The sequence below is a fragment of the Primulina eburnea genome, chromosome 7, assembly GCF_022965805.1.
Source record: "Primulina eburnea isolate SZY01 chromosome 7, ASM2296580v1, whole genome shotgun sequence".
Taxonomy (NCBI): Eukaryota; Viridiplantae; Streptophyta; class Magnoliopsida; order Lamiales; family Gesneriaceae; genus Primulina; species Primulina eburnea.
The window spans coordinates 21,249,670-21,274,687 of NC_133107.1; the positions used below are offsets into that span (position 1 = coordinate 21,249,670).

The window sequence follows — 25,018 nt, forward strand, 5'->3', positions numbered from 1 at the left end:
GGAATATTCAAGTTGCGATCGAGGAACGGGGACCGAGGGCTGAAAAATAGAAGATGATTTTTATTAAAAATTAAAGTTGTTTTTAATTATTTAAAATATGGCCGTTGCTTTTTATTATTTTTGAAAGTATCGGGTTTTGAGGTGATTTTATACGCCGGAACGTAAATTTTAGCGGTATTTGATTTTTAAATAAAATGCGAGCTTTTTAGCAACCCGGCTATTAAATTCACATTTTATTTAAAAGAAAATTTTACTATTTTTTTTTATTGAATCCTAATTAATTTAATTGGGCTTTAATTTATGGCTTAATGGGCCTAAATCTAGATTGGGGATTTATTTAGTATTTAAAATTCAATTCTAAATCATAAACCTATTCTAGTTTACAAATTCAATCGGCCACTTTTCTTTTAAAATTGAAACTCTTTCAAGACACACACACACGGCACTTTCAATTATTTTCTGGAAGAAAACGGCAGCAGCTTGCTTTGGAAGTCTTCTCGTAAAGCTCTAAGCCTCGTCGTCCCTCCGTTCTTCGTCGTCGTCGTATATCCGAGCGTTTAAAACGCAAAGGCACACCTTAATCTCCTTTTCTCATCCATTATATCATATAATCCTTTTAATTACTAGATGCATGAAAATTGTTTATAAGTTTCTGAATTTTCGTAACTATGTACACTCATGCTTTAAACTTGTGTTTTTAATTCCAAAAATCATGTTTTATGTGATCTAATGGGGCTGCCATGATTAGGACATGTTTAGACATCGTTTTCCATAAGTTTTTAGGCCTAGAACTCCCTCATAATAGCAGCAAACCAGAAACATGCAAGCTGGACAGAAAGTTTGTGTTTAGGAGTTAAGGTGATCGGTTATTGTGGAATAGGAGGCTAGGCCTTGCATGGCTCGTCAGGGGGCTTGGGCTGGGCTAGGTTAGGTCCTTAGGGTCATAAGAAGGGGCACAAGGGGCTGGTTTGAGGTCTGGTACGGTTGGGTTCAGGCAAGGCGAGCAGAAGCATGAGGGCGTGAGAGGAAGGCTAAGGGCGAGCAGCTGCTGTGTAGCTGCTGTGTTTCGTGCGTGGGGTTCAATGGCTTGGGGCTGGTCTGGGTAGGGGCTGGCCGTGGTCCAGGGTTGGTTGGGGCCGTCTGGGCTTGGTGGTGGTTCGGTTGGAAGAGTCCTAGGTTGGCTAGGAGTCCTAGAATCACTTGGAGTCTCATGCACACACATACACAGATTTTGTGTTCACTTTCCAGGGAGTTTTCGAGCGGGCCAGGGGTTGTTTTATGGGCTGGGCTTGCACAGTAGGGTCCCTAGATGGGTTGGCTAGGTTTTGGCTCGAAGTGGCTCGGGTGTGGCTCAAGTAAATTGAGAGATGGCTCGGTGTGTTCGAGTCAGGGTCATATTTCGAAAATAAGAAGGAAAATTTGATCCAAGGGTCCACGGGGGTGGCTCATGACTTGGAAGGGTAGAATAAATCATAAAAAGGTTATGTTTAAAATTTGGGATCAAAATAACGAGTTTTGGATTTATTCGAGATTTAATCGCCGCACGAAACGTTAATTAACGAATTAATTGAAAAGCCTTGTTTTAAGCCTTATAAAATTATGAAAAATTAGATTTAAGCTTAAATAATTATTATAAGTCTAAGTTTCTGATTTGGGAATTTTATGATGAGGTTTGGGATTTTTCGGGATTAAATCGCATTAATACGTTTCGTTTAAGGAATAAATTAAAAGTCTAATGTTTAAGGTAAATAAAATTATGGACAAATTCACATAAGCTTAAATAATTATTTGGGACATATTAGAGTCATGAAATCAAGAAAAAAGTCGAATTCGTAAAATGTCGAAGCCAGGGGTAAAACGGTCATTTTACACCGGGAATTTAGTAAAGGTCATGGCAGTGCCCGAAATGCTGTTTCTATGTTATTATGATGATTTTGAAATGTTTATGAATTTCTCATGATTAAATGCTGATTTTTTTAAATGTCTAAAGAATGTTCATGATTGAAAAAGACATTTAAAATACATGTTGCATGCTTGGTTTCAAAAGAAAAGAGAAAATGTTATGTTATGCACGTTTTTAATAAGTGATGTGAATGAAATACGTTGAATGAAGTGAAGTGATTGTGACTAGTTCGTCAATGGTGGCGATATCGTGAGGGTGATGGTCCCAGTGGGAGCCCGACGATCGTGTTTCCATTATTGCGAACAAGAGGTTAAGAGGTTATGAGGTTTGAGGTTAGGATAGGAATGTCGTGAGGGGAAAGCCCATTGGGAGCCCCGACGATCGTATTTCTATTCGATTCATGTTAGGCCAGGGTCCAGTTGACCGGTGAGAGTGTTGCTGGTGTCCCCCGCCGCCCAGTACTGTGGTTTTATTTCTGATGGATCCATCAAGAGGTCATGTCATGAGAGGAAAGTCACAATTAACGATCTGAATTCAACAAAAGAAAAATGAAAAGGAAAAATGTTTAAGATCATGAAAAATGTTTTATGTCATGTCATGTTGAGGAAAAAGGGAAAAAGGTTAAGGTTTATGAAATGCATCATGAAAACATTTATGAAAATGTTTATATTTAAAGTTTTATGGATCATGAAAATATTTATGAAAATGTTATGTTTATGTTTATGCATCTTCATGAAAACGATATTTTAAGTACAAGTATTTTTCACCGTTATATGTTTGACTGTATTACGTATCACTCGTTATAAAGATTATGGTGTGTTGAGTCTTTAGACTCACTAGGTGTGATGGATGTAGGTGGTTCTGAGGGAGGATTTGACGGGTGATACTACTGGACTGAAGGTGCACACAACCCGAGGACCAGCGCATTATTTTCCGCATTACGCTTTATGATTTCTTTTAAAGATTTTTAAGATTATTTACTTAAGCTTTTTGAGAGATTTTTGAGAGGTTTAGTATGGCCTTTACTTTTCAAATTATTGCTTTTTAGGTTTGGTAAAACGTTTTACGATTTCTGGTTTGACTATTCCTTTCAATTTTCAAATACTAGTTGGATGATTTACTTTAAAATGGTTCGAGATTATTTTTATGCGCATGTGCATGCAATGACCGAAAATGTGAGAGATAAAAAAAAAAAAAAAAAAAAATTCTAGTACTTTTAAAGCAATAAAAGATGAGGACGTTTCAGTTGGTATCAGAGCAGTGGTTCTGTAAAGGGTTGTGCCACCATCAGCGCCGGGAAGATCAGTCGTCAAGCCTCAAATTGTAAGTTTACATGCTTAATGTGATTTTATGATATTACCTGCATAAGTACATGGCTTATATGTTTACGTCACATGTTTGTTTTATATGCATTAGAATTTTTATACGTGTTACGATATGAAATGAAAAGAATTATTTGATTTTAACGCATGTTGGTTTTGTGGTGGAATTGGACGATGTTGATTTTTTTTGGGTTTTAGTATTGACATTCTAATTTTGGGTCATAAGATAATCATAAATATTATGAATGCTTTTGGGACATGTTGTAGAACCCGTAATTTGGACTGCGTATAAACCATGCATAATTCCTAGTAATTTAATTGCTTGAGTATTTAAATTCTTTTCTTTGAATTTATTTATTTTACGCAGTAGTTTAATTGTTACTTTTTCAGTTAAATAAGTGAGGCCGGTCCGGAGATGGAGTTTTGAGATAATTAATAAAGATTTATTTAAGAAGTGGTATTCTAGCATGTTTATTTCATTACATTTCAAAAGTTCGTGCATTAAGATTTTTAAGTGGCATTTCACGCTCGATCGAGGATCGGAGACCAGGGAATTTTCAGGAAATTTATTTTATTTCACGAATTATTTTTATAAATTAATTTAGAGCATTTTAAGGGTATTTTTCTAAAATAGGATTCTATTAGGGTATTTTTACCCGCGAGACTTTATTTTTAACGGTACGCAAATTTTATCGAATCGGGGAACTTTTAATGGTTCGGCTAATATTTTTAAAATCTTTTCAACTCGATATACTTTTCGGGAGTGGGTTCGAGCTTAATGGGCCTACTTTTGAGTTGATAGGGCTTAATCATCTTTTTAATATTTAAATTAAACAAACTAGGCCCATTAACTTATAGTTTTTCTATATAATTAGCACCTAAGTGTCATTAACCTAAACCTAAAGATCCCATCAGCCGACACCCTACCCCAGCTGCCTCCCCTCTCGGTTTCAGCACCATTCTCCAAAAAAAAACCGTCGGTGGCCTCTTGTCTTGCTAAAGGAGCTTCACCCCCCTCGTTTTTGATCACCAAAACACCATAAGGCACGCAATGTACCCTTATTTCTGCATCATTTATGTCATATACATGCTGTTGTGTTTTTTTTGTGTGTGTGTAAATTCCGATCCAGCCATGTACAAGGAAGCTTTTCGATTTTTGTTCAAATACATGCATCATTTGTTCACTACTCATGTTTTCTCTGAATTATTGCAAAGGGACGGCTGTACCTTGTGTTAAGGGGTTGTTTTCACCAAGAAAAGAAAGAGCATATAGGCTGGAGATGAAGCTTTGGTGAGTAGAGAAAGGGCCGAGTGAGTTTTCTTGGGATTTTGGCTTGTAGGTGGGAGGACCGGTGGTGTGACTTGGTCCAGCGGTGCAAGGGCCGAACTGAGCCTTGGATCAGACCCTGGTGGGTCTGAGCCACGGCCCAGGAAGGCTCGGCCATGGCTGGGACAAGCCATGAAGCCGATCAAGCATAGGGTAGAAGATTTGTCGGGAATGCGGTTGAGGTGAATTCCGATCGGGTGGGCTGTGATTCGTGCATGGGGGAGTAGCCGTGCTTCCTTTGGGTTCAGTACAGTACTAGGGTGGTCTAGGAGAATTGAGTCAAGAGCTGGATCGATTGGGTTGTATGCTGGAGTGCAATACTGGGAAGTGGGCACTAGGGTGTTGGAGGTAGGAGCCACGAAAACTACAGCAGCTTGTTGGCCTGTTATTCAAGTGTCTAAATGTCTGGTTTTGAGGTTTTTAGAACCTTTTAGATGTTTTTATAGTATGGTAAAAAGTTGGGAAAATTTTGGTAAAGTTTCGAGTCGATTCGGGTTAAAACCGAGACTCCGGTCTGAATTTTAAAACGAATTAAATAAGCTGCGACTTTTGGCTCGAATTTACGTCTAGGAATATTTTAAATATGTTTTGGGATGTTTTAAGGAATTTGGTAAGCTTCGGGTCAATTTTAGAGGTCCAGGGGTAAAATGGTAATTTTTGGGTTTCCAGGGGCAAAATGGTAATTTTGCACCCGGGGCGAGATTTTTGTCCTAGCAGCGCCCCGAGCACGAATCATAATATTTTTAAATGTTCATGCATCACGTTTATGATTTTTATGCTATTATAATAATTATGGTGCATGCTTAATTTAAAGGAATTAAGTGAGGAAGTGAAGCGCACTACGTCTCCGCCGCGCCGCGTCGTTATTTTGTTTGTTTTCAGTCAAAACAAACCAAGGCATGTTTATATCTTCTTGCACTCTTCAATCAAGCCATATAGATATTTTTAAATATCGCAAGTACATGATTTTAATACAAGATATTTCAGTATGCGATTTAATTATATTACGTGCATTTAATAGAAAATGATTATTTTTGAGATTTATGCGATATGGCTTGTGGTTCATTCACTATGTGGGAGCATTATTTTTACGGTCGCCAGTGACCGCTCAGTTCAGGTTGGTACCATCGGGTCTTCAGTGACCGCTCAGTTCAGGTTGGTACCATCGGGTCTTCAGTGACCGCCAGCTCAGTTCCAGGCTCCCCGGTAGTCAGTTACCGATCAGTTTAGCTTAGTGCAGTGGCCACAGGCGTAAAACATAATCTCAACAGAAAATTTTACCAGTTATTTCAGTACAGGCTCCAAGGAGCAAATATTTTTACTATGATTATCAGTTCAGTTATGCACGTATTATAATTGCTCAGATCAGTTTATTTTCAGCATGATGACAGATCATTTTCAGTATGCCTCACGACATGATATTTTACCCTATGCATATTTTATTTCAGATTTTATTCGTTACCTGCGATATATGCATGCTGAGTCTTTAGGCTCACTAGACTTGATTGTTGTAGGTACTGATGAGGCTAGGGCCGAGGGCGGGGACCAGTGAGCCAGCTTGGGTCGGCAGTAGTGGCACCCGAGGACCTCAGTGCAGCAGTTGCTATTTTATTTCTCAAACAATATTTTTATCAGTCGTTGGATATTTTTAAATTGTGATTTTTGGCAACTTTATTTTCTTCCGCTGCGATATTTCAAACTTTGACTTTTTTTATCAGTTTAATTATGAACGAGGCAATTTCAGTTATTTTAAAAAGAAAATTTTTAATTTTTCCGCAAATTTTCAAATACGAATTTTCGGGCCTTCACAGTTGGTATCAGAGCCTATGTTCTTGTAAAGGGTTACACTACTACTGACCACGAGAAGCTCACGAAGTCACGCCTTCGGTCTGTAAGTTTTGCATTTCAGCATTTTATTTAAAGCATGAATTATTTTGACAGCATGCTTCCATGAAATAGTTTATGGTCAGATCTTTTCAGATTTTCAGTATTTCAGTTTTCGTTTGAAAATAAATTATGGAATTATGCACGTTGGTTACGTTTGGAATTGGACATATCTGAGAATCCGAACATTGGGCTTTAGGAGAAATTGAAAATGATTTGACTATATTCAGTAGTACTGATGCCCCCTTGTGAGTCATAAGTTAATCTTGAAAATTATGAATGCTTTTGAGAAAAGAAATTATCGATGATTCTTGGTTGCTAGTCGAGTAAATTTTTGAGGATTTTATATTAGCAATAGCAATTTGAAGACTACGACAATCTTTAGGATTATAAATGTACAATTTGAGGATTTTAAGTATCTATAAAAAAAATGTATGATTAATTTTGAGAATTTATTTAGGATGCATGCTCTATCTAGTTGGATTTAAGGATTGAATTGCATGAATTAAGAATTAACAATCTTTAGGATTGAATTGCATGAATTAAGAATTTTAAGGACCCGATTGTGATAATCAATAATTGGAGGACCTAAGTGCCAAAGTAAAATTCTAAGAGACTATTTTCGAATTTACTAAATTTTGGGATTAAATTTCGAGTTCGAGAATTTAAAAGTTTAATGAGGTAAAGATGGAAAATTTTATGGGGACAATAATGCAAATTTCGAAGAGAAGTAGGGCCAAAATGTAAATTTGGAGAACTGTAAGGGTCAGATTGCAATTTTCAAAATTTTTAAGGAGTAAATGCGAACTTTTGAGGAACACTTGGTATTTTAAGTATTTATAGAAATGTAAGACGTGTTATGAGAATTAATTTTGGTTTTAATAAACTTAAGGCTATTGAACCTTATGATGCGAGAAATCTATAAAATGAAATTGGGAATACTGAGGACTCATGGGTAATTGTGGAATTTTCGAGATTTAGGAAAAATTGGATGATGTTCGAGGAAAGTAAGAATTAATTTTATAATTTTTAAGAAATTTGATAACTTAATTAGTAGTAAGTGAGAATTGAACGGTTTAAAGGATAGGACTTTTCGGTTATTTAGGCTTGAAGGAAATATAGAATATTTAGATATTTGAGTTATACTGTTATAATGAATGGTAATCAAGGATATTGTAGGATAAATCAATCTTATGCGTGAAATTTAAGCGTTAGTGAAATAATGTTGTGGCAAATTAAGAAATTTAAAGTGATGACGATTTAAGGTAAATTTGATCAGTTAGTTAAGTTATAAAAATAAACATTGAGTTAGTAAATTTTTGGGAACGTAAGTTGATGTGTCACAAGTTTTAGTCATGATCTTAACAGTTAAGATTATACCATGTGAGAATTTAAAATTTTTGAAAGTTGGGTACGATGATGGTTAGTTTAATTGATAGACGCACGCAAGAGGTGAGGTCGACACCTTGTCTTGAGGAATGTTGGAAGTCATTAACAAACTTGGGACTAAACGGATATGTGTATTGAGATTATTTTATTCAAAGCTATTTGGATTAGGTAAGTTTGAATTTCAAATGTATGGAATATTTGTCCATACGGAAATTTTGAGTGAAATAAAAACAAAAAGAAATTAGTTGTGTTCAATATAAGTTATCAATGGATGAATATTAAGATTTTTATCGAGTAAGAAATCTAAAATCTCGATATGGGGATTCCAGAACTCTATGGGTTAACTTATTAAGCTTTGTACGCTAATATTAATTAAGCATTTTGGATACGTAAGAATGCGACATTCGTTTCAAAGAGGAAAGTCTAAGAGTCTTGGGCCTCAAGTTTATTGTATTTAGAAAGGAAATAGTTTAAACATGTAATTGAGACTTGAAGGGCTTTAAATTATAGATAGAAGATCGATATGGTATATTGGAGTTTTATGGATTAACGTTACTCGAGGATTAAGATTTGCAACGATTTTATATTTGAGATGTACTTGTAAGTAGTTAAAGTTACGAAAGATTGGTGCCGTAAGATAAAGATTCGATTCAGTAAATTTTGGTGCTAAGGTTTCTTAAATCGAACGGCATAAATGCTAATGTAATAGGTTCATGAACATCGCGAGCATAATATAAGAAAAGTAAAGTGCGATAAGTTTGGACATCCATCTATAGTCTGAGAAATTGCGAGAAAGTCAGAAATTCGAGGACATAGTAGAATAGAACTAAGTCACGATAAATCGTCTTAAATTGCAATTCATAAACGAGGATTTTGCCAGGCAAAATAATTAGGATCGTTGACATAAAGACATCTTAAGATTTATTATTTTATCAGAGTAGCGCCGCGGAAGCGTGGACCATTGGAATATTAGAACTAAGTTTAAACTTCGTGATTATTAAGGATAAGCGAATTTCGGGGACGAAATTCAATTTAAGGGGGAGAGATTGTAGAACCCGTAATTTGGACTGCGTATAAACCATGCATAATTCCTAGTAATTTAATTGCTTGAGTATTTAAATTCTTTTCTTTGAATTTATTTATTTTACGCAGTAGTTTAATTGTTACTTTTTCAGTTAAATAAGTGAGGCCAGTCCGGAGATGGAGTTTTGAGATAATTAATAAAGATTTATTTAAGAAGTGGTATTCTAGCATGTTTATTTCATTTTATTTCAAAAGTTCGTGCATTAAGATTTTTAAGTGGCATTTCACGCTCGATCGAGGATCGGAGACCAGGGAATTTTCAGGAAATTTATTTTATTTCACGAATTATTTTTATAAATTAATTTAGAGCATTTTAAGTGTATTTTTCTAAAATAGGATTCTATTAGGGTATTTTTACCCGCGAGACTTTATTTTTAACGGTACGCAAATTTTATCGAATCGGGGAACTTTTAATGGTTCGGCTAATATTTTTAAAATCTTTTCAACTCGATATACTTTTCGGGAGTGGGTTCGAGCTTAATGGGCCTACTTTTGAGTTGATAGGGCTTAATCATCTTTTTAATATTTAAATTAAACAAACTAGGCCCATTAACTTATAGTTTTTCTATATAATTAGCACCTAAGTGTCATTAACCTAAACCTAAAGATCCCATCAGCCGACACCCTACCCCAGCTGCCTCCCCTCTCGGTTTCAGCACCATTCTCCAAAAAAAAACCGTCGGTGGCCTCTTGTCTTGCTAAAGGAGCTTCACCCCCCTCGTTTTTGATCACCAAAACACCATAAGGCACGCAATGTACCCTTATTTCTGCATCATTTATGTCATATACATGCTGTTGTGTTTTTTTTTGTGTGTGTGTAAATTCCGATCCAGCCATGTACAAGGAAGCTTTTCGATTTTTGTTCAAATACATGCATCATTTGTTCACTACTCATGTTTTCTCTGAATTATTGCAAAGGGACGGCTGTACCTTGTGTTAAGGGGTTGTTTTCACCAAGAAAAGAAAGAGCATATAGGCTGGAGATGAAGCTTTGGTGAGTAGAGAAAGGGCCGAGTGAGTTTTCTTGGGATTTTGGCTTGTAGGTGGGAGGACCGGTGGTGTGACTTGGTCCAGCGGTGCAAGGGCCGAACTGAGCCTTGGATCAGACCCTGGTGGGTCTGAGCCACGGCCCAGGAAGGCTCGGCCATGGCTGGGACAAGCCATGAAGCCGATCAAGCATAGGGTAGAAGATTTGTCGGGAATGCGGTTGAGGTGAATTCCGATCGGGTGGGCTGTGCTTCGTGCATGGGGGAGTAGCCGTGCTTCCTTTGGGTTCAGTACAGTACTAGGGTGGTCTAGGAGAATTGAGTCAAGAGCTGGATCGATTGGGTTGTATGCTGGAGTGCAATAATGGGAAGTGGGCACTAGGGTGTTAGAGGTAGGAGCCACGAAAACTACAGCAGCTTGTTGGCCTGTTATTCAAGTTTCTAAATGTCTGGTTTTGAGGTTTTTAGAACCTTTTAGATGTTTTTATAGTATGGTAAAAAGTTGGGAAAATTTTGGTAAAGTTTCGAGTCGATTCGGGTTAAAACCGAGACTCCGGTCCGAATTTTAAAACGAATTAAATAAGCTGCGACTTTTGGCTCGAATTTACGTCTAGGAATATTTTAAATATGTTTTGGGATGTTTTAAGGAATTTGGTAAGCTTCGGGTCAATTTTAGAGGTCCAGGGGTAAAATGGTAATTTTTGGGTTTCCAGGGGCAAAATGGTAATTTTGCACCCGGGGCGAGATTTTTGTCCTAGCAGCGCCCCGAGCACGAATCATAATATTTTTAAATGTTCATGCATCACGTTTATGATTTTTATGCTATTATAATAATTATGGTGCATGCTTAATTTAAAGGAATTAAGTGAGGAAGTGAAGCGCACTCCGTCTCCGCCGCGCCGCGTCGTTATTTTGTTTGTTTTCAGTCAAAACAAACCAAGGCATGTTTATATCTTCTTTTACTCTTCAATCAAGCCATATAGATATTTTTAAATATCGCAAGTACATGATTTTAATACAAGATATTTCAGTATGCGATTTAATTATATTACGTGCATTTAATAGAAAATGATTATTTTTTAGATTTATGCGATATGGCTTGTGGTTCATTCACTATGTGGGAGCATTATTTTTACGGTCGCCAGTGACCGCTCAGTTCAGGTTGGTACCATCGGGTCTTCAGTGACCGCTCAGTTCAGGTTGGTACCATCGGGTCTTCAGTGACCGCCAGCTCAGTTCCAGGCTCCCCGGTAGTCAGTTACCGATCAGTTTAGCTTAGTGCAGTGGCCACAGGCGTAAAACATAATCTCAACAGAAAATTTTACCAGTTATTTCAGTACAGGCTCCAAGGAGCAAATATTTTTACTATGATTATCAGTTCAATTATGCACGTATTATAATTGCTCAGATCAGTTTATTTTCAGCATGATGACAGATCATTTTCAGTATGCCTCACGACATGATATTTTACCCTATGCATATTTTACTTCAGATTTTATTCGTTACCTGCGATATATGCATGCTGAGTCTTTAGGCTCACTAGACTTGATTGTTGTAGGTACTGATGAGGCTAGGGCCGAGGGCGGGGACCAGTGAGCCAGCTTGGGTCGGCAGTAGTGGCACCCGAGGACCTCAGTGCAGCAGTTGCTATTTTATTTCTCAAACAATATTTTTATCAGTCGTTGGATATTTTTAAATTGTGATTTTTGGCAACTTTATTTTCTTCCGCTGCGATATTTCAAACTTTGACTTTGTTTATCAGTTTAATTATGAACGAGGCAATTTCAGTCATTTTAAAAAGAAAATTTTTAATTTTTCCGCAAATTTTCAAATACGAATTTTCGGGCCTTCACACATGTAGATTTTCTAAGAAAATATTTATGATTCGTGGTTACTAGTCGAATTAATTTTTGGGAACTAGACTTAAGTAATAATGATTCGAGGATTTGAAACGACTTTGGGAATAAGAAAAGTGTATAAATTGGGATTTTAAGTTTGATGAAAGGTAATATTGGTTATAGGAATTGATTTTAGGAAAATAAGCTTAAATTTTTTGAAATTATGTTATGGGAAACCCGTAAGAATGAATTAAGAATGTCAAGAATTTATGGGTTAATCGTAGGATTTTTGAAATTAATGACTAATTAGGATATTTTTGGGAAAATTAAGAATTTATTTTGCAATTATTAAGGAATTTGGGGACTAATTTAGCAATAAGCGATAATTTGATGGTTTAATTGATAAGAATTTTTGAGGATTTAGACTTTTAAGAATATTTGTAACTTTTGGATATCTTGGTTTTAGTATTATAAGAAATTTTAGTCAATGGTTTTCAAGGATGAACCGATATTAGGCTTGAAAAATCTAAGCGTTAACGGATGCGTTTGGGATTTTAAGATTGAAATTTGATAATTTGATGAATATTTTGGGTATAAATTAAGGAAAATAATATACGAAAAGTATGGTCATCCATCTTTTAATATTGGGGATCGTAAGAAAAATTGAAATTCGAGGTTGTAATAATAATAGCACTAAGAAATTATGGGTCTTTTTAAGTTACGATTTGAAAATAAGGATTTAAGAAGGAAAATTTAATTGGGATACTAGAACTGAATCTAAACTTTGGGTTATTAAGGATAAGCGAATTTCGAGGACGAAATTCAATTTAAGGGGGGAAGATTGTAACGCCCCGAAAATTTTAAAGTCCACGTAAACCACATGCGCGCAATTATTAAATCCTTTGTATTTTAGTTAAATTATTTTAATTGCATTAATTATTTATGTGGTGCATATTGATATGTTAAAATTATATTTTTACTTGGTTGCATTAAAATTGTATTTTTAAGGAATATTCAAGTTGCGATCGAGGAACGGGGACCGAGGGCTGAAAAATAGAAGATGATTTTTATTAAAAATTAAAGTTGTTTTTAATTATTTAAAATATGGCCGTTGCTTTTTATTATTTTTGAAAGTATCGGGTTTTGAGGTGATTTTATACGCCGGAACGTAAATTTTAGCGATATTTGATTTTTAAATAAAATGTGAGCTTTTTAGCAACCCGGCTATTAAATTCACATTTTATTCAAAAGAAAACTTTACTATTTTTTTTATTGAATCCTAATTAATTTAATTGGGCTTTAATTTATGGCTTAATGGGCCTAAATATAGATTGGGGATTTATTTAGTATTTAAAATTCAATTCTAAATCATAAACCTATTCTAGTTTACAAATTCAATCGGCCACTTTTCTTTTAAAATTGAAACTCTTTCAAGACACACACACACGGCACTTTCAATTATTTTCTGGAAGAAAACGGCAGCAGCTTGCTTTGGAAGTCTTCTCGTAAAGCTCTAAGCCTCGTCGTCCCTCTGTTCTTCGTCGTCGTCGTATATCCGAGCGTTTAAAACGCAAAGGCACACCTTAATCTCCTTTTCTCATCCATTATATCATATAATCCTTTTAATTACTAGATGCATGAAAATTGTTTATAAGTTTCTGAATTTTCGTAACTATGTACACTCATGCTTTAAACTTGTGTTTTTAATTCCAAAAATCATGTTTTATGTGATCTAATGGGGCTGCCATGATTAGGACATGTTTAGACATCGTTTTCCATAAGTTTTTAGGCCTAGAACTCCCTCATAATAGCAGCAAACCAGAAACATGCAAGCTGGACAGAAAGTTTGTGTTTAGGAGTTAAGGTGATCGGTTATTGTGGAATAGGAGGCTAGGCCTTGCATGGCTCGTCAGGGGGCTTGGGCTGGGCTAGGTTAGGTCCTTAGGGTCATAATAAGGGGCACAAGGGGCTGGTTTGAGGTCTGGTACGGTTGGGTTCAGGCAAGGCGAGCAGAAGCATGAGGGCGTGAGAGGAAGGCTAAGGGCGAGCAGCTGCTGTGTAGCTGCTGTGTTTCGTGCATGGGGTTCAATGGCTTGGGGCTGGTCTGGGTAGGGGCTGGCCGTGGTCCAGGGTTGGTTGGGGCCGTCTGGGCTTGGTGGTGGTTCGGTTGGAAGAGTCCTAGGTTGGCTAGGAGTCCTAGAATCACTTGGAGTCTCATGCACACACATACACAGATTTTGTGTTCACTTTCCAGGGAGTTTTCGAGCGGGCCAGGGGTTGTTTTATGGGCTGGGCTTGCACAGTAGGGTCCCTAGATGGGTTGGCTAGGTTTTGGCTCGAAGTGGCTCGGGTGTGGCTCAAGTAAATTGAGAGATGGCTCGGTGTGTTCGAGTCAGGGTCATATTTCGAAAATAAGAAGGAAAAATTGATCCAAGGGTCCATGGGGGTGGCTCATGACTTGGAAGGGTAGAATAAATCATAAAAAGGTTATTTTTAAAATTTGGGATCAAAATAACGAGTTTTGGATTTATTCGAGATTTAATCGCCGCACGAAAGGTTAATTAACGAATTAATTGAAAAGCCTTGTTTTAAGCCTTATAAAATTATGAAAAATTAGATTTAAGCTTAAATAATTATTATAAGTCTAAGTTTCTGATTTGGGAATTTTATGATGAGGTTTGGGATTTTTCGGGATTAAATCGCATTAATACGTTTCGTTTAAGGAATAAATTAAAAGTCTAATGTTTAAGCTAAATAAAATTATGGACAAATTCACATAAGCTTAAATAATTATTTGGGACATATTAGAGTCATGAAATCAAGGAAAAAGTCGAATTCGTAAAATGTCGAAGCCAGGGGTAAAACGGTCATTTTACACCGGGAATTTAGTAAAGGTCATGGCAGTGCCCGAAATGCTGTTTCTATGTTATTATGATGATTTTGAAATGTTTATGAATTTCTCATGATTAAATGCTGATTTTTTTTAAATGTCTAAAGAATGTTCATGATTGAAAAAGACATTTAAAATACATGTTGCATGCTTGGTTTCAAAAAAAGAGAAAAGAGAAAATGTTATGTTATGCACGTTTTTAATAAGTGATGTGAATGAAATACGTTGAATGAAGTGAAGTGATTGTGACTAGTTCGTCAATGGTGGCGATATCGTGAGGGTGATGGTCCCAGTGGGAGCCCGACGATCGTGTTTCCATTATTGCGAACAAGAGGTTATGAGGTTTGAGGTTAGGATAGGAATGTCGTGAGGGGAAAGCCCATTGGGAGCCCCGACGATCGTATTTCTATTCGATTCATGTTAGGCCAGGGTCCAGTTGACCGGTGAGAGTGTTGCTGGTGTCCCCCGCCGCCCAGTACTGTGGTTTTATTTCTGATGGATCCATCAAGAGGTCATGTCATGAGAGGAAAGTCACAATTAACGATCTGAATTCAACAAAGGAAAAATGAAAAGGAAAAATGTTTAAGATCATGAAAAATGTTTTATGTCATGTCATGTTGAGGAAAAAGAGAAAAAGGTTAAGGTTTATGAAATGCATCATGAAAACATTTATGAAAATGTTTATATTTAAAGTTTTATGCATCATGAAAATATTTATGAAAATGTTATGTTTATGTTTATGCATCTTCATGAAAACGATATTTTAAGTACAAGTATTTTTCACCGTTATATGTTTGACTGTATTACGTATCACTTGTTATAAAGATTATGGTGTGTTGAGTCTTTAGACTCACTAGGTGTGATGGATGTAGGTGGTTCTGACGGAGGATTTGACGGGTGATACTACTGGACTGAAGGTGCACACAACCCGAGGACCAGCGCATTATTTTCCGCATTACGCTTTATGATTTCTTTTAAAGATTTTTAAGATTATTTACTTAAGCTTTTTGAGAGATTTTTGAGAGGTTTAGTATGGCCTTTACTTTTCAAATTATTACTTTTTAGGTTTGGTAAAACGTTTTACGATTTCTGGTTTGACTATTCCTTTCAATTTTCAAATACTAGTTGGATGATTTATTTTAAAATGGTTCAAGATTATTTTTATGCGCATGTGCATGCAATGACCGAAAATGTGAGAGATAAAAAAAAAAAAAATTTCTAGTACTTTTAAAGCAATAAAAGATGAGGACGTTTCAGTTGCACTTCCAAAAGCAGGTTGTCCACAAGTAATATAATTCGGTGAGTCCGAATATCGTATCCACAGGGAAGCTAAGGTAATTACAAGTCCACTACAATGTCTTTTTTGTTTTGTTTTTGTTTTTGTTTCTTTTTAATTTTAATTGTTTGAATATTTAATGGGTAAATTTTAATTGTTCAAATTTTAATTTAAGTAGTTGAGATTAAAGGATCCACTCTTGGTATTTTAATAAAGTTAACATTAACGAACAATATTGAAATCCACTTAATAAAATGGTTCCAATATATTAAATAATCATATTTATATTATGTTATAAATTATTATCTCATAAATATATAATATATACCAAAACTTATAAATGTGGTCAAGTATTTATTATGCTATATATATATTTGTAAACACTAAATCAAGGTTCCCACTTTAAATGGTTGGTAAAACCAAACTAACATTTAAACGGTATCAAGAAAATATTATTAAGATATATTTATATATAGTAAATCAAGGAATCCAAGTTAAATGGTTGGTAAAACCAAACTAACATTTAAATGGCTCCAAGAATTTAATATTATAATATATTTATATATAATAAATCAAGGCATCCACTTTAAATGGTTGGTAATACCAAACTAACATTTAAATGGTTCCAAGAATTTAGTGTAACATATAGCAACAATAAATCTAAACTCCCACTTATAAGTAGGGTATAAAAATACTTAAAGAAATAAATATAACATAAACAATAAATAATGATTAAATAATATAAAACATAGATTCTTACCTTTTAATAACCTTATTATCATGCCAAGAGTTTCACCTTATCATCTCAACTTTAGGAAGTTAGCTATTCATTATTCAAAGTGTAAAACTTTGAATATGAAATTAACATGCTAATTATATTTAAATGAAGAAATAAAGGAAAAATATAGAGAGAAATATTATGAACTCAAAGGTTTGTTCATAGAATGAGGGATATCTCAATACATTACAATGCACCCCTATTTATAGCCAAATTTGGGGAGACAACCACAAATAAAATATTATTTTTTACACATAAGTCTTCATTGGTGTTCCAAGAAGTTAATATTATATTACACATCACTTTTGAAAATCTTCTTCTCCGAATTTGCTTCTTCACATAAAAAGAAACATGTGGATAATTGAGTTGTCTAGTTGTGGTATTTTTTTCACAATATTTGAACAAGTAATTTGAGAGATATGGTCAAAATACGAGAGCATGGTAAAACTGTCACTCCTTTGGTAACTTTCTTTGTTGCTTAATTTGATCCCAATTGTGAGAGGATTTTTATCTCATGCTTGTCAACAATATTGTAGATATTATAATCAGCTTTCTACAGGTCCAAGAATCATCTTAATCCCATTTGCAACGCCAAGGTTATTCTTGTTTTATCAAACCTGTAAAAAATAGTAAAATTTATAATTACACACAACTTATATTTTATACAATTTATTATAAAACATGTAATATTTAAACATTTAATAAAACAAAAACTATATATTTATATTATAAAACATTTAATTAATGTACAATTTTTTATCTTTATCACACTCCCCAACCAGCTTATTACTAGTCCCTAGCAATTTAAGCGTTAATAGCAATACAAAACATATTGATTAATTTAAATAGAAATGTAATCAAAACTATTTAAGTGTTAAAATTAAATTTGAAAACTGTCAAAGTTATATCAAGATCATCATAATTATAATTTGTGAAATAATTTGAGATGATCAATTCAAAGCTTATTTCAGGTAGTTAAATGTATACGTCTTTAGAAATTCCTAGTAAGAGTCTCAACTCCATATCCTCACAGGTTAATAAATGTTTCAAATTTATGGCAACGATTTCTCTCATAGAGTTGGAATACAGATAAATGCTCAAGGAAATGGTTTACAGAATGCAGACAGACAAACGAGCCAAACTAATTAAAAGATAGAAAATCCATTGATTCAAATCTCGTTGTTCTTATTATATTTTTTTTTTCCTGTTAATATTTATTATTATTTTTTTTTCATAACATCATGGAATCAGACTAAGTTTATGCTTCTTGACCACATATTTATTTAACTTGTACAATAATTTTCTCTCTCTTTTTTTATTTTTTATGAGAGATATATGGGTCGTAGCATATAACTTAAAAATTACATAGATCTTCAATATCTTTCTTTTTTTTTTCTCCTCTTTTTTTCAGGAAATATCATTTTTTTTTTCAAAATAAGAACTCAAGATCTAAACAATAGATAGTCTCTCTCATGATCAATAAAGGCTCGAAAGCTGTTTTCTCAGTCCTCTCCACTCACTCACAAAATATGTGTGAGTTTAAAATTTTAGGCACTCTTATAAGGTATATCTTGGGCCATATACTTTAATACCTAATTTTATCACAATGGTTAATCACTCAAAAAGATTTCATAAATCATATTTTTATATTGATCAGAATATTAAAAATGACCTTTTTTCAAATAAAAATTTAAACATTCTTAAATAGATTAATACATGTTCTAATTTAAATCTTTCAAATATGTAAAGTATGACATTTTTGCAAAAATTACTAAGGTACAAACAATAAACATGGTTTTATTTTAAATTAATATTTAATTATTTTTTTTAAAATTTTTTTTTAAAATTTGTTCTCCCCCAATCAGAATATGACATTGTCCCTAATGTCAAAATAGCTATTAATAAAGAGTACATAATGAAAGAGATATCACCTGGAATTTTATTGAAGATAACAAACTGAAACAAACGCAAACCAATCCACGACGTTTGAATCAATGATCCAACTTCCTTTTCTTACTGCTTGATTGCGACCAATTGATATTTTCTATCATCGGATCAGGCTTATGAACAAAAGCTTCCAAATCATCAATTAATTGGTCGGCAGTCGAAGCACAGATGAACATCCGTCGTGAATTTTCTGAAATGAAATTCTGTTCCACAGCTTTATCAAGAAATGTCAACAAACTGTCATAATAATTATTGATATTCAACAAGCCCACAGGTTTATTATGGATATTAAGTTGTGCCCCAGAAACAGTGTGAAAAATTATTTCTAATGTACCAAAACCACCTGGTAGTGCGATAAAAGCATCAGAATTTTCAATCATTTGAGTGATTCTTTCATACATAGAAGAAACTTTTAATTCCTCCCCAATCGTAACACCTGAAATATTTCCTTCAGCTAATGCTGTAGGAATAATACCCAAAACCTGACTACCTCCAAGATGAGCAGATGTTGAAACATATCCCATTAACCCAATATTACCTCCCCCATATACCAAGTGAATTTTTCTCTCAGCCAATATCTTTCCATGATTATTCGCTGCTTTTACAAACACTTCACTTCTTCCAGGACTCGACCCACAAAATACATAAATATTTTTCAATGTTTGTGTAGAGGATCCAGCCATGTTTTTACCCTTTTTTTTTTCAATTTTCCTCTGGTTTTACGTCCAGAAACGGCTTCAACGCTTTCTATGAGTCGAGGATATGCTTCCCATCCAATTTTCTTATATATTGGCAAACATGGTCTTTTTTAGTCAGATTCCCAAGACTATGACGCTCATATTGAAATTGTTTCCATAAACGGAGAAGTTCAATATGCACATGTCCACTAGAATGCGTCTCAAGAGTCAATAAGATGTTATCTAAAGACTCCTTACTCAGCCCATTCTTAATGAAATCAATTTTATCTTCTCTGTTATTGGAAACACATCCCAAAGATCTGCATCGTTTGTCACAAGTCCATCTTGCACACTTATGACAAACCCCTAAACTTTTGGCCCTTCGTTTTTTCGCATAAGTGTTTTTTCCTAATCCAGGCAAATACCGAATGAGCAATGATTGTGGAACTTCTCCTCCTAATCGGACCTTAGCTTCAATTACAAGACGAATATCTTCTGGAATTCCTTTTTGCATTAGCAATCTCAATCTTTCACACCTTCCTGTATAAATTTTTCTTAGAACACTTTCAGAAACAGAGGGAAAATATTTACAAATTTTGAGAGAATTTCATCCATTTTGAAAAGAAAAGAAATGATTTTTTTTTATTTTTGTATCAGCAATCGTGGGAAACTGATTTAACCGACTATGAGAGTCACGGAGTACCGTTATCCGCCATTTAACCGGGAAAATAAAAAGATTAAGGAAACCTGAAATAAAAACAAACAAAATTAAATGCAACATAAAAATATAAGGATCAGAAAGAGAACTAAACTCTTCTTGAAAGATTTCATTTTCCACAAAATGGTTTAAGCCTTTGTCCATTCACTTTAAAAACATCACCATTTTTCGGATTTTCAATATCCACAGCTCCATAAGGATACACATGCTTTACAACGTATGGGCCTGTCCATCTTGATCGTAATTTCCTGGGAATATGTGAAGTCGAGAATTATAAAGCAAAACTTTTTTACCAATCTCAAAAGATTTTCTAAGAATTGTTTTATCATGAAATGATTTGATTTTTGCTTTATAAATCCTTAAAGTTTCATACGCAACATTTCTGAGTTCATCAAGTTCATTAAGTTGCAATTTACGCAATTTGTTGGCATAATCGATGCTTGAATTTAAAGTTTTGATTGCCTAATAAGCTTTATGTTCCAATTCTACAGGCAAATGACAATGTTTTCCATAAACCAACCTATAAGGAGACATATTCAATGATGTTTTAAAAGCTGTTCGATATGCCCAAAGTGCATCATTAAGTCGCAGAGACCAATCTTTTCTATTTGAGTTAACAATTTTTTCCAAAATTTGCTTTATCTCCCTATTAGCTAATTCAACTTGTCCATTTGTTTGAGAATGATAAGGAGTAGTTACTTTGTGAGTAATACCATATTTTTTTATTAATGAAGCAAATGGTTTATTAACAAAGTGAGTTCTCCCATCACTTATCATAGCTCGAGGAATTCGGAATCTACTAAAAATATTTTCTTTCAAAAATTTGATGACGATTTTATGATCATTTGTTCGACATGGATTGCCTCTATCCATTTGGAAACATAATCAACTGCAACTAAATATACAAGTATCCAAACGACGGTGGAAAATGTCCCATAAAATCAATTCCCCAACAGTCAAAGATTTCAATTTCAATGATAGGATTTAAAGGCATCATCTTTCTTTTTGAAATTGCACCCAATTTTTGACAATTTTCACAGATCTTGCAGATTTTGTGGGTGTCTTTAAACAAAGTGGGCCAATAAAATCCACACTGCAGGATTTTTGCAGCTGTTTTCTTTGAAGAAAAATGTCCTCCGCATGCTTCTGAATGGCCAAATTTAATGACACTACTTACCTCATTGTCGGGTATGCAACGTCGAAAAATTTGATCTTGACAGTACTTGAACAGATACGGATCATCCCAATAAAAGTTTTTTTACCTCATTCAAAAATTTTCTCTTATCTTGGGAACTCCATTGTGGTGGCATTTTTCCTGTCACAAGAAAATTTACTATATTAGCAAACCAAGGTGTAGTAGTAACTGAAAATAGATGTTCATCAGGAAAATTATCGTTAATTGGTGTCATTTCACAAGATGATCCTGTTACTAGTCTCGATAAATGATCGGCTACGACATTCTTGGTTCCCTTTTTATCTTTGATCACAATGTCAAATTCTTGGAGCAACAAAATCCATCGTATCAGTCGTGGCTTTGCATCCTGTTTGGTCAACAAATATCTAATAGCAGAATGATCAGTAAACACAATAGTCGTTGATCCAATCAAATAAGAACGAAATTTATCTAATGCAAATATTACAGCAAGTAGTTCTTTTTCAGTTGTGGAGTAATTCATTTGAGCATTGTTTAAAGTTCTACTTGCATAATATATCACATAAGGCTTACCGTTTCTTCTTTGACCCAGTACTGCACCGACTGCATAATCACTCGCGTCGCACATGATTTCAAATGGTAAAGACCAATCAGGAGGTTGCATGATAGGAGCTGATGTTAAATGTCGAATGATTTTATCAAAAGCATTTTGACATTCTTGAGTCCACTCAAATGCACTGTCTTTTGTTAAGAGGTTACAAATGGGTTTAGAGATTAAACTAAAGTCCTTTATAAACCTCCTATAAAATCCAGCATGTCCCAAAAATGAGCGAATTTTTTAATGGTTTTTGGAGGGGGTAAATTTGTAATGACATCCACTTTGGCTTTATCAACTTCAATTCCTTGAGATGACACGACATGTCCCAGAACAATCCCAGAAGTAATCATGTAATGACATTTTTCCCAATTTAAAATAAGACCTTTTTCCTCGCATCTTTTTAAAACTTTTTCCAAATTTTAAGACAATTATCAAATGTATTCCCAAAGACAGTTAAATCATCCATGAAAATTTCCAAACAATTTTCAACCATGTCGCAAAAAATGCTTAACATACATCTTTGAAATGTTGCTGGGGCATTACATAATCCAAATGGCATCCTTCTAAATGCAAATGTTCCAAAAGAACATGTGAATGTAGTTTTATCTTGATCTTCGAGTGCAATGGGAATTTGATAATAACCTGAATATCCATCAAGAAAACAGTAGTATGGATGACATGCTACTCTTTCTAAAATTTGATCCAAAAATGGTAATGGAAAATGATCTTTTCTAGTGGCGTCATTTAATTTTCTATAATCAATACACATCCGCCAACTAGATGGGACTCGACTTGTTAACAATTCACCTTTTTCATTTTTTATCACTGTGATGCCAGATTTTTTCGGAACTACTTGTGTTGGGCTTACCCACTTACTATCGGAGGGTAGATAATCCCAACATCAAGTAGTTTGACAACTTCAGTTTTCACAACATTTTTCATGTGTGGATTTAATCTCCTTTGTAGTTGTTGAGATGTTTTTGCATTTTCTTCTAAGTGAATTTTGTGAGTGCAAATTAGTGGATTAATGCCCTTGAGATCTTTTAGTGTCCACCCAATTGCATTTTTATGTCTTTTAAGCATATCAACTAATTTACCTTCTTGGTCACTTTCTAGTTTGGAAGAAATTACCACCGGATATGTTTCATCTTCTCCAAGAAATGCATACTTCAATTCTTCTGGCAAGGGTTTTAACTCCAATATTGGTGGTTCGTCTTTGTTCTCATATTTTGCATCAAATTCTTTCTCTGATCCTGGTAACGAGTGATACCTGATAAAATCATCAAGATCAATTTCAATATTTTCTTTAACAGTTTCAATTGAAAAAATATCTAATTGATCACGAGTACTCCCTTCTTGAATGTTTTCTTCCACAAGAGTTTCAATAAGATTTTCATCTTCACTTTCATCTCCTTTGTCATGTGGTTGCTTACAAAGATTAAAAACATTGAGCTCCAAGGTCATGTTACCAAATGACAACTTCATTATTCCATTCCTGCAATTTATAAGAGCATTAGAAGTTGCTAAAAATGGACGACCCAGAATTACAGGAATTGCATTACAAGCTTCGATAGGTTGTGTATCTAAAACTATGAAATCGACAGGATATACAAAGTTATCAACTTGGACCAACACGTCTTCTACCATACCTCTTGGCACTTTAACAGATCTATCAGCAAGTAAAAGTGTTACCGAAGTAGATTTTAACTCGCCTAGATTGAGTTCTTGATAAACTGAATATGGAAGTAAATTAACACTAGATCCAAGATCAAGCAAAGCTTTTTTAATCTTTCGTTCTCCAATAATACATGAAATAGTAGGACAACCAGGGTCTTTGTATTTCAAAGTATTATTATTTTGAATGATTGCACTTACTTGTTCGGCTAAAAATGCATTTTTTTTCACATTCAATTTTCTTTTCACAGTGCACAAGTCTTTCAAAAATTTGGCATATGATGGTACCTGTTTTATTGCATCTAATAAAGAATATTAACTTTTACTTGTTTAAAAATATCATATATATCAGAATTCCAATTTGATTTTTTTGTATTTTTTAATGCATGAGAGAATGGTGGTGACACTGTCTGTTGAACCTCCTCTTCGGAAGTTATGGGTTCCACTTCCTTACCCTTTGAAGTTGATTTATCATCATCTTCACAAGGTTCAAGAATGTATTTTTCCACAACCTTACCACTTCGAAGGGTAAGAACAGATTTTACCGGATCCATCGGTTGAGTTCCAGAAGTTCCAGTTTGTGAATGATGATCCTTGGGATTAGGCAGAGGTTGTGAAGGAAATTTACCTTTTTCATGAACATTAAGTGCATATGCAAATTTAGCAAGAGTATCTTTCAAATCTGTCATGGTTTGAGCAGTTTGAGTATTGATAGACTCTTGCTTTGCAATGAAAGAATTCAATGTATCTTCCAAATTTCTTTTAGGTGGAGGAACATAAGGTGCATAATTTTGAAAATTTTGTTGATTTTAGAAATGTGGTTGTAAAAATTGTGCAGCATTATCATTCCTCCAACTAAAATTTGGATGATTTCGCCAACCTGGATTGTAATTTTGAGAAAATGGTTCAAAATTTGGCCTTTTGAAATTGTTCAAAACATTGGTTTGTTCATGGAGACATTCTTTAAAATAGGGCAAAGTGGGACAATCTTTTGTAAAATGATCACTTGTATCACATATGTGACACACAATTTCTTGAACAGATTTTAATTGACCATTCTTTTTCAATTCAAGTGCCTCAACTTTTCTTGCCAAAGAGGTAAATCTAGCTTGAAGATCATGTTCATCTTTGAGAGTGTACATAGCTCCACCAGATGTAGGAGATTGAATATTGTTTGATGGTTCAATTGTACCTATAGTATCCCAATTTTGAGCGTTTTCAGCTAATGAATCGAGATACTCAATTGCTTCGTTTGGATCTTTATCTTCAAATGTTCCATTACACATAAATTCAACCATTTGCCTATCTTTAGGTGTTAAGCCTTCATAAAATTGAGAAACAACTCTCCAAATTTCAAAACCAATGATGTGGACAAAGATTAAGCAATTCTTTGTATCTATCTCAACACTGATAAAAAGTTTCTCCTTGTTTTTGAGTGAAAGTGATGATTTGCCTTTTGAAAGAATTTGTTCTATGAGATGGAAAAAACTTTTTCAAAAATTGTTGTTGCAATTCATCCCAAGTTCGAATGGATCCCGATCTAAGATTTTGTAGTCAAGTTTTAGCTTTATCTTT

The 25,018-nt window shown here is 34.4% G+C and overlaps 1 pseudogene; it reads right to left on the reverse strand.

The window, feature by feature from the left end:
- Positions 1-24,741, reverse strand: part of LOC140835778 (uncharacterized) — a 41,380-nt pseudogene extending 16,639 nt beyond the window's left edge.
- Positions 24,742-25,018: the final 277 nt, after the last annotated feature.